The sequence below is a fragment of the Phyllostomus discolor genome, chromosome 15 (genome assembly GCF_004126475.2).
Source record: "Phyllostomus discolor isolate MPI-MPIP mPhyDis1 chromosome 15, mPhyDis1.pri.v3, whole genome shotgun sequence".
In the NCBI taxonomy this organism is placed as follows: Eukaryota; Metazoa; Chordata; class Mammalia; order Chiroptera; family Phyllostomidae; genus Phyllostomus; species Phyllostomus discolor.
In genome coordinates, this window is record NC_040917.2 from 11,002,987 (window position 1) to 11,015,498 (window position 12,512).

General features: G+C 43.2%; 1 protein-coding gene and 1 pseudogene across 7 annotated transcripts in view; both read right to left on the minus strand.

Moving 5' to 3' along the window:
• Positions 1-12,512, minus strand: part of RGS7 (regulator of G protein signaling 7) — a 307,380-nt gene that overhangs the window by 209,227 nt on the left and 85,641 nt on the right. The window lies entirely within an intron of this gene.
• LOC114512493 lies at positions 10,464-10,546 on the minus strand (annotated as a pseudogene).

Here is a 12,512-nt window from a genome sequence, read left to right on the forward strand (position 1 = left end):
CTAAACATTTCCTTGATAAGAGGTAAGACAGTAAGATTTTTTAAGCTGAAAATATATAGACCGCAGTCTCTCATTTCTTCTTCCAGACACACAAGTAATATATCTAAATACTTACAGGAGCCAAATCTATCTGAAAAGTATAGGGCATTATTTTTTTTGTCCTTTTGTTAATAATGAATAAGAAATAACCCTTAGAGTAAAACTTTTTCCATGAAAAAGAGATAGTAATATTCACCCTCAGTCGGAGTTAGCTCCAAACTCAACCCACACTGCAGGTAACAGATTAAGAAGCTCACTATTGGAATTATCTGGCATCAACGTAAGCCGTGTTAAAAGCATACGTGACTAACAGCATGTCCTGCCTTAAGCACACCATTCAAGAGATGTCTGCATCTATGTAATTGATTTGGGAATGGCCGCGTGGCCCAAGTAAACTGAGAGAGACACAAGCCTGGGAATCGGAACAGAACAACGGGTAAGGTGAAGCCTTCTCTCACTGAGACGGTGGGATGAGAACTCCCAGCGGGTGGTGGCCATTCTGCTGCCTCTGGGGGAGACGCTGCCTGAGGGGGGGAATCAACATTGAGAAGCAGGTCAGGGCAGAACCCCGTAACTCCGACAGACCTCTAAACTCTCAGTGATCTGCACCTTTTGATCGCCCTTCAGGTGAGCTGGTGTTATGGACTGAATGTTTGGGTTCCCCTAAATTCGTGGGTTGAAGCCCTAACCCCCAGTGTGGCTCTGTTTGGACACAGAGCCTGGAAGGAAGTCATTAAGGTTAAATGAGGTCCTATAATTGGAACCCTGGTCCGATAGGATTGGTATCCTTAAAAGAACAGACACCAGAAAACGCTGTCTCGCTCTCCCTCACCCTTTTCTCTTCTCCCCCTCCCACTTGGGAGCGCACACCAAGCAAAGACCATTCGGGACACGCTGAAAAGACAGCCGTCTCCAAGCCAGGCAGTTGTCACCAAAAACTGAACGTGCTGGGACCTTCACCAGGGACTTCTGGTGTAAGCCACCCAGTCTTCTTTCTCCACGACAAGTGTCCCCAGACAGGCCCCTTACAACTTGAGGTCCCCCCACTGGGGAGAGCAGAGTGACTGAAACATAGTATGTTTTTAATAAAAATTTCGGTTTTGAAAATGACCTAGACCGCCCCAGCTGGTGTGGCTCAGTGGACTGGGTGCCAGCCTGGACCTGCAAACCAAAAGGTCACTGGTCAGATTCCTGGCTGGGACACACGCCCATGTTGCGGGCCAGGTCCCTAGTTGGGGGTGCACGCAATCAATCAATGTTTCTCTCACACATCGCTATTTCTCTCCCTCTTCCTCCTCCCTCCCACCTCTCTAAAAATAATTAAAATAGTTTTTTAAAAAGAAAGAAAATGACCTAGGCCAAAGTGGGGGCAGGAAAGATGTTTATGGTCCTGAACTCAGAACTCAGTGGAGAACAGAGGAACATGTACAAATCTGGGAAAAATACATTTTAGACGGGTCTCTATAAGTTCAGGAAAAATAAAAGAATTGGGCTTCAATTACCTAAGTAATTCATGCAGTTCTCCAAAATGACATAGGCAGAAAATATAACAACTGTATATATAATACATCTGACTTTATTGCTGGCATCCTACTACTAAAGCTTTGACAGATCTTCAAATTCCATGCCTGGCTGCCTCTCCCATGCAGTGGGGCAGGCTACCTGACGGTGGGAGGCTTCCTCTCATGTTCAATGCTGTATCCCCAGCACCCGGCACCCTGTATTGGCTCCACAAATCCTGGCCAAGGGAACAAATGAATGAAGGAAGGAAGGAGCAAGCTTTGGATGTGAGATGTTTGAGGTGCCTTTTAGAGAGATATTACAGACCTTCAAGTGACTGTGACATTTCTACCAAGCTTCCCTTTGAGCATATGACTTATTTAGCATCTTAAAGTTCATGTTGACGGAGAGGGTGAACGTATGAATGCTTTCTTGGGCTCAGTTATTTCTGACTTGTTAGGTGCAGATATCAACAGTGATAACAGTCCAGCCTGAGCAAGATATAAACAAGAACTGTGTGCTAACTTCCCCGTTGCAGTTTCCATGTTAAGTCGGCTCTGTTTTCTGGCACTGAGAAAAGAATGCCATTTAACGAGGGGAAGAGTAGGGAAGAGTTGATGCGTTGGGCTAAATACTTGAAGCCTCCTCGGAGGTGCTGACATTTGCAACAGCACCTGAAACTTGGGCGCTGGGAGGTAACAGCAAGTTTGCAAGTGACCCAGTGGCTGCTGTTTGGTCCACAAGGGCCATCCAGTGGCCTAGATGTCAAACCAAGAGTGATGGAAGGGAGAGCAAACCAAGTCCCTTAAAATTTTCTAACAGACTCATTTGTCAAAGAAGAGAATGGTCTTTGGTAGGTGACTGGATAAAGATGTGGTACACATACACAGTAGAACACTACTCAGCCATCAGAAAAGACAAAATATGCCATTTGGAATAATATGCATGGATCCGGAGAATATCGTGCCAAAAGAAATAAGTCAGGCAGAGAAAGCTAACAACCCTATGATTTCACTCACATGTGGGATACAAAGCTGAAAGCAACAAACAAACAAGACAAACGAACAAACACAAACTCATGGCCACAGACAACAGTACGGTGGCGACCAGAGGGAATGGTTGGGGGAAGGACAGGTAGTCAAGGGTAAAGAGGGTCAAATATATGGTGACGGAAGGAGATTTGACTTGGGGTGGTGAACACACAGTGCAATATACACACGAGGTATTATGGAATTGGACACCTCAAATCTGTATAATTTTAGCAACCAATGTCACCCCAATGCATTTAGTTAAAAATTTGAAAAATGAACACGTTATACCATAAAAAAGAAGCAAGTGGCACTAGCCAAATAAAGAAGCTCCCTCCGAAAAAGGAAGAGAGAACAAGAAAATCCATTTTCTACGCTTGGTGAGAAACGCAAATAAAATGCTTTGCAGGGATTCTAAATGCTGCTCCAAAATGTGTGAAACGATAAGCCTGCTGCCATCCCAGGGTGCGGGCACCCTTGCAGGGGGCGGGGCACCGGAGGAGGCTGGCATCCTTGTCTGTGGGCACCAGGCTCGGGAGAAGGAGTCTGGTGGTTCGGCTGGTCCCATGATCATGCTGCCTCAATCCAAAAGCCTGAGGATGCTTCCCCTTCTCTATTCCCACAATGCACCTTTCCCCAACGCCTCTTAGTGGCCAGCCAGCGTGCTGGGGATTATACCACCATGGAGCTGATACAGAAGTAAAAGATAATCAGCCACACAAGTTATTCAATTACAACTGTGGCAAATGTTAGGAAAGATAAGGAAAGGGCACCAAAAACTTATATAACAGGGAAATTTGACCTACTTACTTTCATGAGAAGGTAACGTTTGAGTTAACTCTGAAGAATAAGCAGGAATTGATCAGAAAAAGCCATCATTACCGCCCTGAATAAAATAGCAAATAATTCTTTTGCAAAATTCCTTACATTAACAATTTATTCTGTAGGTAGTGTTCGATTTTTTTTTAAATTCTGAAGCTTGGAGAGTTTTAGAAAGCACACTGTCATTAAAATAGGTTTTATTTGCCCAGGTGACTTTATAAAAAGTTGTCATCTGCTTTTGTCACTTGTGTGAACCTTCCAATGCATAAGGACCTGTGTGGCCTTTTCTTCGAGAAGGCAGACTGCATTCTGAGGGCGGCCATGACCGTGAACTGACAACACAGGGGTCAGCTCTGGGGAGGAATTCCAAGGGTGTCAAAATTCACTTACATCGGCCGGGAAAAGTCATCTCCGGACGGGTCTACCACAGCAAAACCCACAGGTGGGGACGCAGCCGTGAGCACATGTGCAATGACAGGTGATGAGAGCTGTAGGGCCCTGTAGGGACCATCGACCCTGAACCCCTCTCACACCAGAGGCGGGTTGCAGAGGTGAAGCAGACTGCTCAGGCTGCCCAGCCAGTGGGGGGACGGCACTGGGAGTGCTGAACATTGGAAGTCCGGGGCAAAGACTGTCGGCAGACGGACAAGGTCATGTCTACTAGGTAGCAGGACATGGGTGCGGAGCCTTGAGAGCCCAGGACAAAGTTTCACTTCATTGTGCAAAAGGCCAGGCTTCGGGGTCACTAAAAGACCCCCGCCACAGTACAGCTACAGGCCATTCTTAGCTCTTTAACAAGTAATGGTGATCTGATCAACCAGGTACCCCAAGGGAATCTTACACTCAGCTTAGAACTCTTGGTTATTATTATTTCATTCAATGTGGTGGCAGACTGTATTTTCAGAAGATGTCCCCCACAGCATCTCTGGTCTTCTATGACAGGACCTTCCTATTCCCCCATCAGGAGGTGAAGTCTAATTAGCCACCGCTTGAACCCGGGCTTCCTTATAACTCACTAGCAGCCAACAGAATCTGATGGATGTGACACGGAGCAACTCCCACCTGGTTCTCTTGGGGCCCTTGCTCTGAAGGGGCCCGTCCATCATGGGAGTGACCAGACTACCTTCAAACAGCACACTAGAGAGGCTTCATGTAGACACTCGCCAGTCAGCCTTCCCAGGTGAGCCCAGCCTCCCATGCATGCCTGCCAAGGTGCCCAAAAATGAGAACGAAGGAACGAACCATTTTAGAAGTGATCCCCAGGCAGTCGGACTTGGCACCTGGAATATCAGGAAGCGGATAAAAGACAGCCCAGCATGCCCTGACTCACAGAAACCATGAGCATAATACAAGTGCAAATATAAAAAGCCACAAGTTGTAGAGGCGTTTGCTACCCAGAGAGAAACTGCTGGAACAAACGTTCTGTTTTCTGTCTATAAGGGTTATGATTGGCATTGAGCCCATTGAGCAGATGAGACTCCCAAGGTGCAGGGAGATTAAGCCAATTAGATCATAGAATCATAAATAGAATTGTACAGTCATAGCAATCAAATGATTATCCAAAGTTCTTCTGAGGACACTGAGACCCAGAGGGGGGGAAAAATGAGTGGAATCAAGGTATGTAGTTACAGGCAGAACCAGGAACAGAGTTGAGATTTCCTAAAGATTCCCAGAGTCCACAGCTCATTCTGAAAAAGTAGACCAAGCATGATGTACTAAAACGATCGCAGGTGGTTGCATCAGACCTGGGTGGATTAGATACTTAGGTAATCTTACTTAATGCCTCAATGTCCTCATATTTAAAATAGGAAAAATACACAGAGAAAGGAAAAACCACTGCGATTTGAGAGAGGCCAAACAGAACTGTACTAATGTTAATTTCCTGGTCTTCGCCATTAAACTGTGAGTATATACAAGATGCTGGTATGGTGGGGCGGCGGGGGGGGGGGGGAGCTGTGTGAGGGGTAAATGGGGATATTCTGTCCAATATTTGCAATTTTTTGGTTAAGTCTAAAATTGGACCTGAATAAAAAGTTTCAAAGGGTAAAAAGATGAAAGGAATACAAAGTTGAAAAAGATAACAAGAAAAGCTCCTTAGTAAGGATTTCCAAGAAGACAGTGTTTGGAAAACACGGTGCTTGCTGATTGCGAAGCATTTAAGCACCATTTCCCTCTGCTACTCGCATTGCAACGTGCTGAGAAAGCCAGGGCAGATGGTCCGTGTAGTCCCCATCCAGGCCCTGCTCTCCGAGGCTCTGTGCTCACATCCTGCAGCCAGAGCGTTTTGGAGAAAATTAACTTAAGCAGACGACGGGAAGCTTCCCACAGTAGTGACATCTCTCGACCTCTTCTCTGACCTCTGGATTCCTGGCAGCCACGAGCTCTGTTCCAGCCAAAAGCCCTCACGCAGGCGGCTTCTGTGTCTACCCAACCCTCATTTAGAGGACAGGCACCCGCCACACCACAGCCATCCGATGCCATCTGTCCGTGGCCATGAGCTAGCTTGAAAGCTCTCAGAAACTGCCTTCCAAAGCTAATTGAGCTGCTCTAAATATTTGAAGAGACAGAAATGGGATTCTGCTAAAGATGGTTTAATAAAATATTTAAAGAGCTTTTTTTTCTAACTGTGTAGTAGGCCGCTTCCTTCTTTCCTCCTCCACGGGGGAACGTGCATCTTATCAGTTTATGATCAGAATGCAACCTGGCTGGCCTCTGAACCCTGCCATTATCGTAACCGGGCGAAGGTAGGGGAAATTTCTAGAAAAGCATCTCAATCACTTAAAAACAACCTTGCCAATGCAAATTTTCAAATCCTGGGAATAGTCATAAAATTTGTGTGGGAAGATACAGATAACGAACAAACACCACAGCAGTGGGTTTGGGCTCTTATCTAGAAACCCTAGGCATTAATTGTTCTGGAATGTATTGTGGGTCTGTAACCGGAAACAGAGAACTTCTACAGTTCAGTGTGAAGGACTCAGCATTTTGGCTACAGGATGATCAGTCTTCGTCAGCTGACAAAAGCAGTGACTTCCAGCCATCCACTGGCAGGGTTCTTTTCACTGTGCTATACTCTCTCTAATGTGAGGCTGAATTTCTACCCAGAATCCTTGCCTTACCAATATTCAAAATTCCTACCCGATGTGAGTCCAAGTAGCAAGAAAACACACGTACTTTGGGGGCACAGAAACTCATTTTTTCTAGAAAAATTTCTGGGCATGTCACTGAGCCAGCACAAACTAGGGGCCCACCTTTGACCCTCGCCCTGTACTCTGAGCGAGCAGTGGTGACCTTAGTCCCTTCTGGGCCTGCGCGCGTTCTGAATCCTTAAGTCAAGCTAAAGTATGTTTCATAAAGCTGTAGGGTCAAATGTCATCTGTTGTATGCTGTTCCTTGAAAATTAGCTGTCCTTGGGTTGAAATGGAAATCTCTCCATCAAAGTCACATATAATTAGGATTCACTGTGTTCCAACCATCCTATATCAAATAGCTCGTGACATAAATATTGTCTCTTCTTGCTAACTTTCGCTTCTTTATATTATGGGAGGAATCATTTCTCCTTTCTTCAATCACTTTATTATTTGTGAAATTAGATCCCATTTAATTGTTTCCCTAAGATGTCCCCTCCTTGGTCCACTCCCGTCACCTGGACAGGCTGCTCTGTTCTTGTCCCCAGGCATGTCCCAGAGTCAGTGTGCAGCAAAATGTGACTCTGTCGCTGGAGTTCTAGAAACTCATTCAGAGAAAGACACTGCGTATCGATACAGGTATTGTGAGAGTGAGTGAACTTTATCAGAACTCAAGGGAGCACTGTTCATGTTCATCGAAAACATTAACAGCTTATGTGGTCAAAAGGGATAGATACATGAACACTCTTTTTGCTTTGTAAAATGCAAACACACTGGCAGAGTCTTCTCTGTCTGGCCTCGAGGGCTAGAAAGATGAATAAGTTATTAGAATAATAAGTTATTAGAATAATTAATAAAATAGAAGCCATTTCAGATTGAGTTCCATCAAAGGCAACTTGAGAAAGTTTTGACCCTTCAAGGACAAAGAGAAAAATGTAGAAAATTTAACGAGTTGCCCTGGCTGGCATAGCTCAGTGGTTTGAGGGCAGGCTGAGAACCAAAGTGTCGCAGGTTCAATTCCCAGTCAGGGCACATGCCTGGGTTGCAGGCCATGACCTCCAGCAACCGCACATTGATGTTTCTCTCTCTCTCTTTCTCCCTCCCTCCCTTCCCTCTCTAAAAAATAAATAAACAAAAATCTTAAAAAAAAAGAAAATTTAACGAGTAGTGACTTCTACACTAGTCACTAAGGAAAACAGGAGAGAGTACTAAAAATAAGCAGAAGCATTGAAGATCAGAGGTAAAATTTGAAAAATATAAGGAAATTAGAAGTTATTTATTGCTCAATGGTCACCACTATGATCCTCTGCGACCCCAAACTTCCTATCTCCTTCCAAGAGGGCAGCCAGGTGACCAGACCCAATGTGGGGACAGCTAAGGGGCCTGCTTCTGTCATCAGATGCCCCTTCCTCCCCACTTACAAGCACACCTACCGCTACACCCAAACTAGCGTTGCTATGGTAACCGCAGCTGAGGCGTGCCCAGTCCCACCCTTCTGCCCGCCCACTTCTCTCCTGAGTCCTCTTGATTCTTCGTCCTTCTAAATATCCCTTCACTCTGACAAAGTCCTAATTACCACTTTCACCTGATCATCCGAATCTACATTTCTGCTCCTTAGCATTTCCCAAGCTGATGCTAAGAATAAATAATCAAAATAATAATTGCAAATACTTACACAGGGCTCCGTGCCAAGAGCGGTTCTAAGCACATTACATAACCTCGTTTAATCCTCACGACACTACCAATGCTAGCAACAACTCTGTGAAGTAAGGTCTAATAAAGTGTTCGATTATCCTCATTTTTTATATAAGAAAACAGGCACATTAGGTCCTCCCAATTTGAGTCCATATCATTCTTTTTTTTCCTAAACAAGTGAAGCTTCTAACATCCCGGCCTTGCCGTGAAATCATCTTCAAATGCACCGTTCATTAAATTGCCATAGTTCTATATCTAAAACCTAATGTAACCCTGGCCCTCGCCCGACTAAAAGTCCTATATTAGCACCGAAGATGCACATCAGAATCACCTAGGAGCATTTTCATAAGACAAATGCCTACAACCCAGCTCCAAACAGAGAATCAGAACCACGGTGGTGGGGGAAGGGGGTGAGCCTGTACATGTACATTTGTAAACCTTCCCAGGGTTGCGGAATCACGTCTCTAATTCAGACTGCAGACTGCTGTAACTCAGATCATTGCGTTTTGTTTGGAGGGTGGTATTCAGGTATAATTTTACATATCATAAAATTCACCTATTTGACGTGTTCAAGTCAATGATCTTTAGTAAATTTACAAAGTCGGACAACCCTAACCACCATCCAGTTTTAGAATATTTCTGTAATCCCTAAAAAGTTCTTTGTGTCCATGTTCCGTGAAGCCTGCTCCCAACCCCCAGCCCCAGGAAACTGCTCTGCTTTCTAGTGGGTTGGCCAAAAACACCTGTATGGTTCTTTCTGTAAAATAAAAGACACACTTTTCATTTTCACCAATAACTTTATCAATTTAGATATTTTGAGTAGGTCGGCTATGTCCTGCTATTGGCTGCTAGTGGGTAAAGGCCGAGGGTGTTGCTAAACACCTTCCAATGCATAAGACAGCCCCACAGCAAAGAGTTATTTGGCCACAATGTCAAGAGTACCAAGAAATTTCACAAACCACATTTCACACATTCAGTCAATTACAGCACCTTCCCCATACACTGCACAAATCTTGATTTTGCATTTTAGGTGCATTTTTACTTTTCTTGAAATAATGAAGCATAATGTGCTAAAAATGTAGCATATCTTCTTCCATCTTCACTATTAAAATGGCTGCACAAATATTCACCAATTTTGATAAGTTTTTTTAAATGCACACTGATATGACCACTGTCACAGTACAATCTAACAAAATTGTTTCAGATGAAGTTAAAGACAACTAAGCACTACTAGAGCCATCTTATGGAAAAAAGTAAACAAACTTTTTGGCCAACCCAGTATCTCTATAGATTTTGCCTGTTCTGGACATTGTACATAAATGTCATCTATTCAGTCTGGCTTCTTTACCTTAAATTATGTTTCTGAGGTTCCTACAGGTTGTAACTTGTACTGGTAGTTTTGTCCATGTTACTGCTATAAATTTCCTACTGTATGCATATACCCCGTTCTGGTTAGTCATTCACCATTTGATAACTATTGGGATTGTTTATACCTTTAGCTACTATGAATCATTCTGCTGTGAGCATGCGGGTACACACTTTCATGTGGACATACATTTTCCATTCACTTGGGTGAATAAGTGTAAAATGGTTTAGTTGCATTGAGATTCATATTTAACTTTTCAAGAAAATGCCAAACATTCCCAAAGTGGTTGCATTATTTGACATCTGCACTAGGAATGCATGAGGTTTTCATTTTCTCCGCCTGCTCACTAACACTGGTAGTTGTCTGTCTTTTTGGCAATGGCCACCCTAGTGGGTGAGAAGTGGTACCCCACTGGGGCTTTAGTTTACAGCTCCCTGGCAACAAATGATGTTGAGCATCTTTCCATGCCCTTAATGGCTATTCATGTCACGTGTGGTCTTTTGTAAAATTTCTGTTCAGCTCTTCTCCCACTTTTTAAATGAAGTCCCTTATTACTGACCTGCAGGACTTCTCTGTATATTCTGAATACATGTCTTTATCAGACAAATGATTTGCAAATCATTTTTCTCAGACTGTCGCTTGCCTTTTCAGTGTCTTAACGGTGTCCTTTGAAGAAGAAAAGCTTTTGATTTTTACAAAATCCAATATATCAATTTCTCTTCAGGGATTGTGCTTTTGGTGTTATATCTAAGTACTCATTGCCAAACCGAAGACCCCAAAGACTTTTTGCTGTTTTCCTTAGAAGTTTTATAATTTCAGCTCTTATATTTAGTTCTACGATCCATTTGATGTTCATTTTTATGTGATGGAGGGCAAAGATCTAGACCCACCACTTTATAGGTGGATATCTAATTGTCTCAGCACTATTTGTAACAAACTATAGAAATGATCCCTGAAAGTATAGTTTTAACTATTTGTTTTAAAAACATCTCTCTCCCCCATTAACAACTGCCTTGACATCGTTGTTGAAAAAACCCGTTGACCACAACTATAAGGATTTATTTTCGGATCTCTTAATTATGTTCCATTGACCTATATGTGTATTCTTAAATGGACACCAAATTATCTCATTAATATAGGCTTACACTAAGTTTTAAACTCAGTCGTATAAGTCCTCCAACCTTCTTTCAAAATTGTTTTAAATATTCTGGGTCCTTTGAATTTCCATAGACATTTTTGGATTATCTCATCAGCATCCGAAAAAAGCTGGTGGGAACTTAGATGGAGATTGTGTGGAATCTAGAGACCAACGGGAAAATTACCATCTTGACGATACTGAGTCTTCTACTCACTGAACATAATTTCTTCCCATTTACTTAGATTTTCAGTATCTCTTACCCACGTTTTCTAGTTTTTACTATACTTATTTTGTACTTTTTCTGTTACATGTGTTCCTAGGTGTTTTGGGGGTTTTTGACACTATTGTGAATGAAACTGAATTATTTTCACGGTTGAAGTGTTCTTTGCTAGTATACAGAAATACAATCAGTTTGGTAGTTCATGGGCTTTTTTTTAAAGATTTTATTTATTTATTTTTAGAGAGGGAAGGGGGGGAGATAGAGAGAGAGAGAGAGAAACATCAGTGTGCGGTTGCTGGGGGTCATGGCCTGCAACCCAGGCATGTACCCTGGCTGGGAATCGAACCTGTGACACTTTGGTTCGCAGCCTGTGCCCAATCCACTGAGCTACACCAGCCAGGGCTAGACCACGGGCTTTTATAAAATGAAGTCTTAGGATCTTTCTGCAGGATTCATATGATGCTATGACAAGATTCCCATGACAGAATCTCTCCTGCTACTGACCATCATTTCCCATCATCCAACACGCAGTATTTGTTTGTTTCCTTAGCACTAAACTTTTAATAGCGCCCCGAAACTCTATGATGTTTCTGACTTAAATTTCACTTATATCTCAAGTCTACTTTACATATTACCCTATCCTAGAAACCCTCTCAGATTGTTCTTTACCTGCCCTGCCACTCTAAAATTCTAAAAATAAGGTCTATTATTGTTTTTCTATATTGTATTTCAATGAAACACTTACATGCACATCTTGAGAAACTGAGTCACTATATAGCGAAGTCTGGTAGTTGCTCATCAATATTCATCTTCTCCTCCCACAGTCACAGCACCCCTAAGTTTTGAGAAGGCGCACCACAAAAAATCCAAGGCTCTACCTCCCAGCCTCCCTTGCAGTTCGATGTAGCAGTGTGACGATGTTGTGGCCAAGCGAACAGCATGTCACGAGGCAGCTTCTAGAAATCTTCCCTAAAACACAGCCAGCGTGCATCTTATCTCTTCTTATTATTTATCTCTTTCTTCTTGTGGTTAACTAGAATCACACTGACAGTCGAAACTCTTCTGGAGTTTCTCCTGACGGCCCCCCTGACCATCAGGTGGCCTTGGGAATGGAGACCCCCACACACAGCAAAGCAGAGCAGAGGTCTCCACATGCCAATGGGGTTGCTCACCTCCGAGCTTCCCATGGGAAAGACATACAGCCCCCCACACCCGATTTAGCTGTTCTTTCTCTGGGTCTCTGTTACTTATTGCCAAACTGAATCCAAACATATACACCACAGTTCACTGCATCCTCAGGAACTGGTTGCAGTGCCTGGCGTTTGCTGAGTTGCTGCAAAGGAGTATCTAAGATGAAAAGGAAAAAATACTTCATGGGATTTCAATGTCTAATTCCATGCTGCACCATATAGTTACCAGATCTATTCCCAGGTACTAAAATACGAATATTTTAGGTATACAATTTGGCCTTTCAGAAGCCTCTCAGATTTTTAAATCTAATTGCTATTCTAATTTATTCATCATGATACTAATAAGCTGTTTGTTTTTTTCATGTAGCAGAAGTAAGCAAATGTAT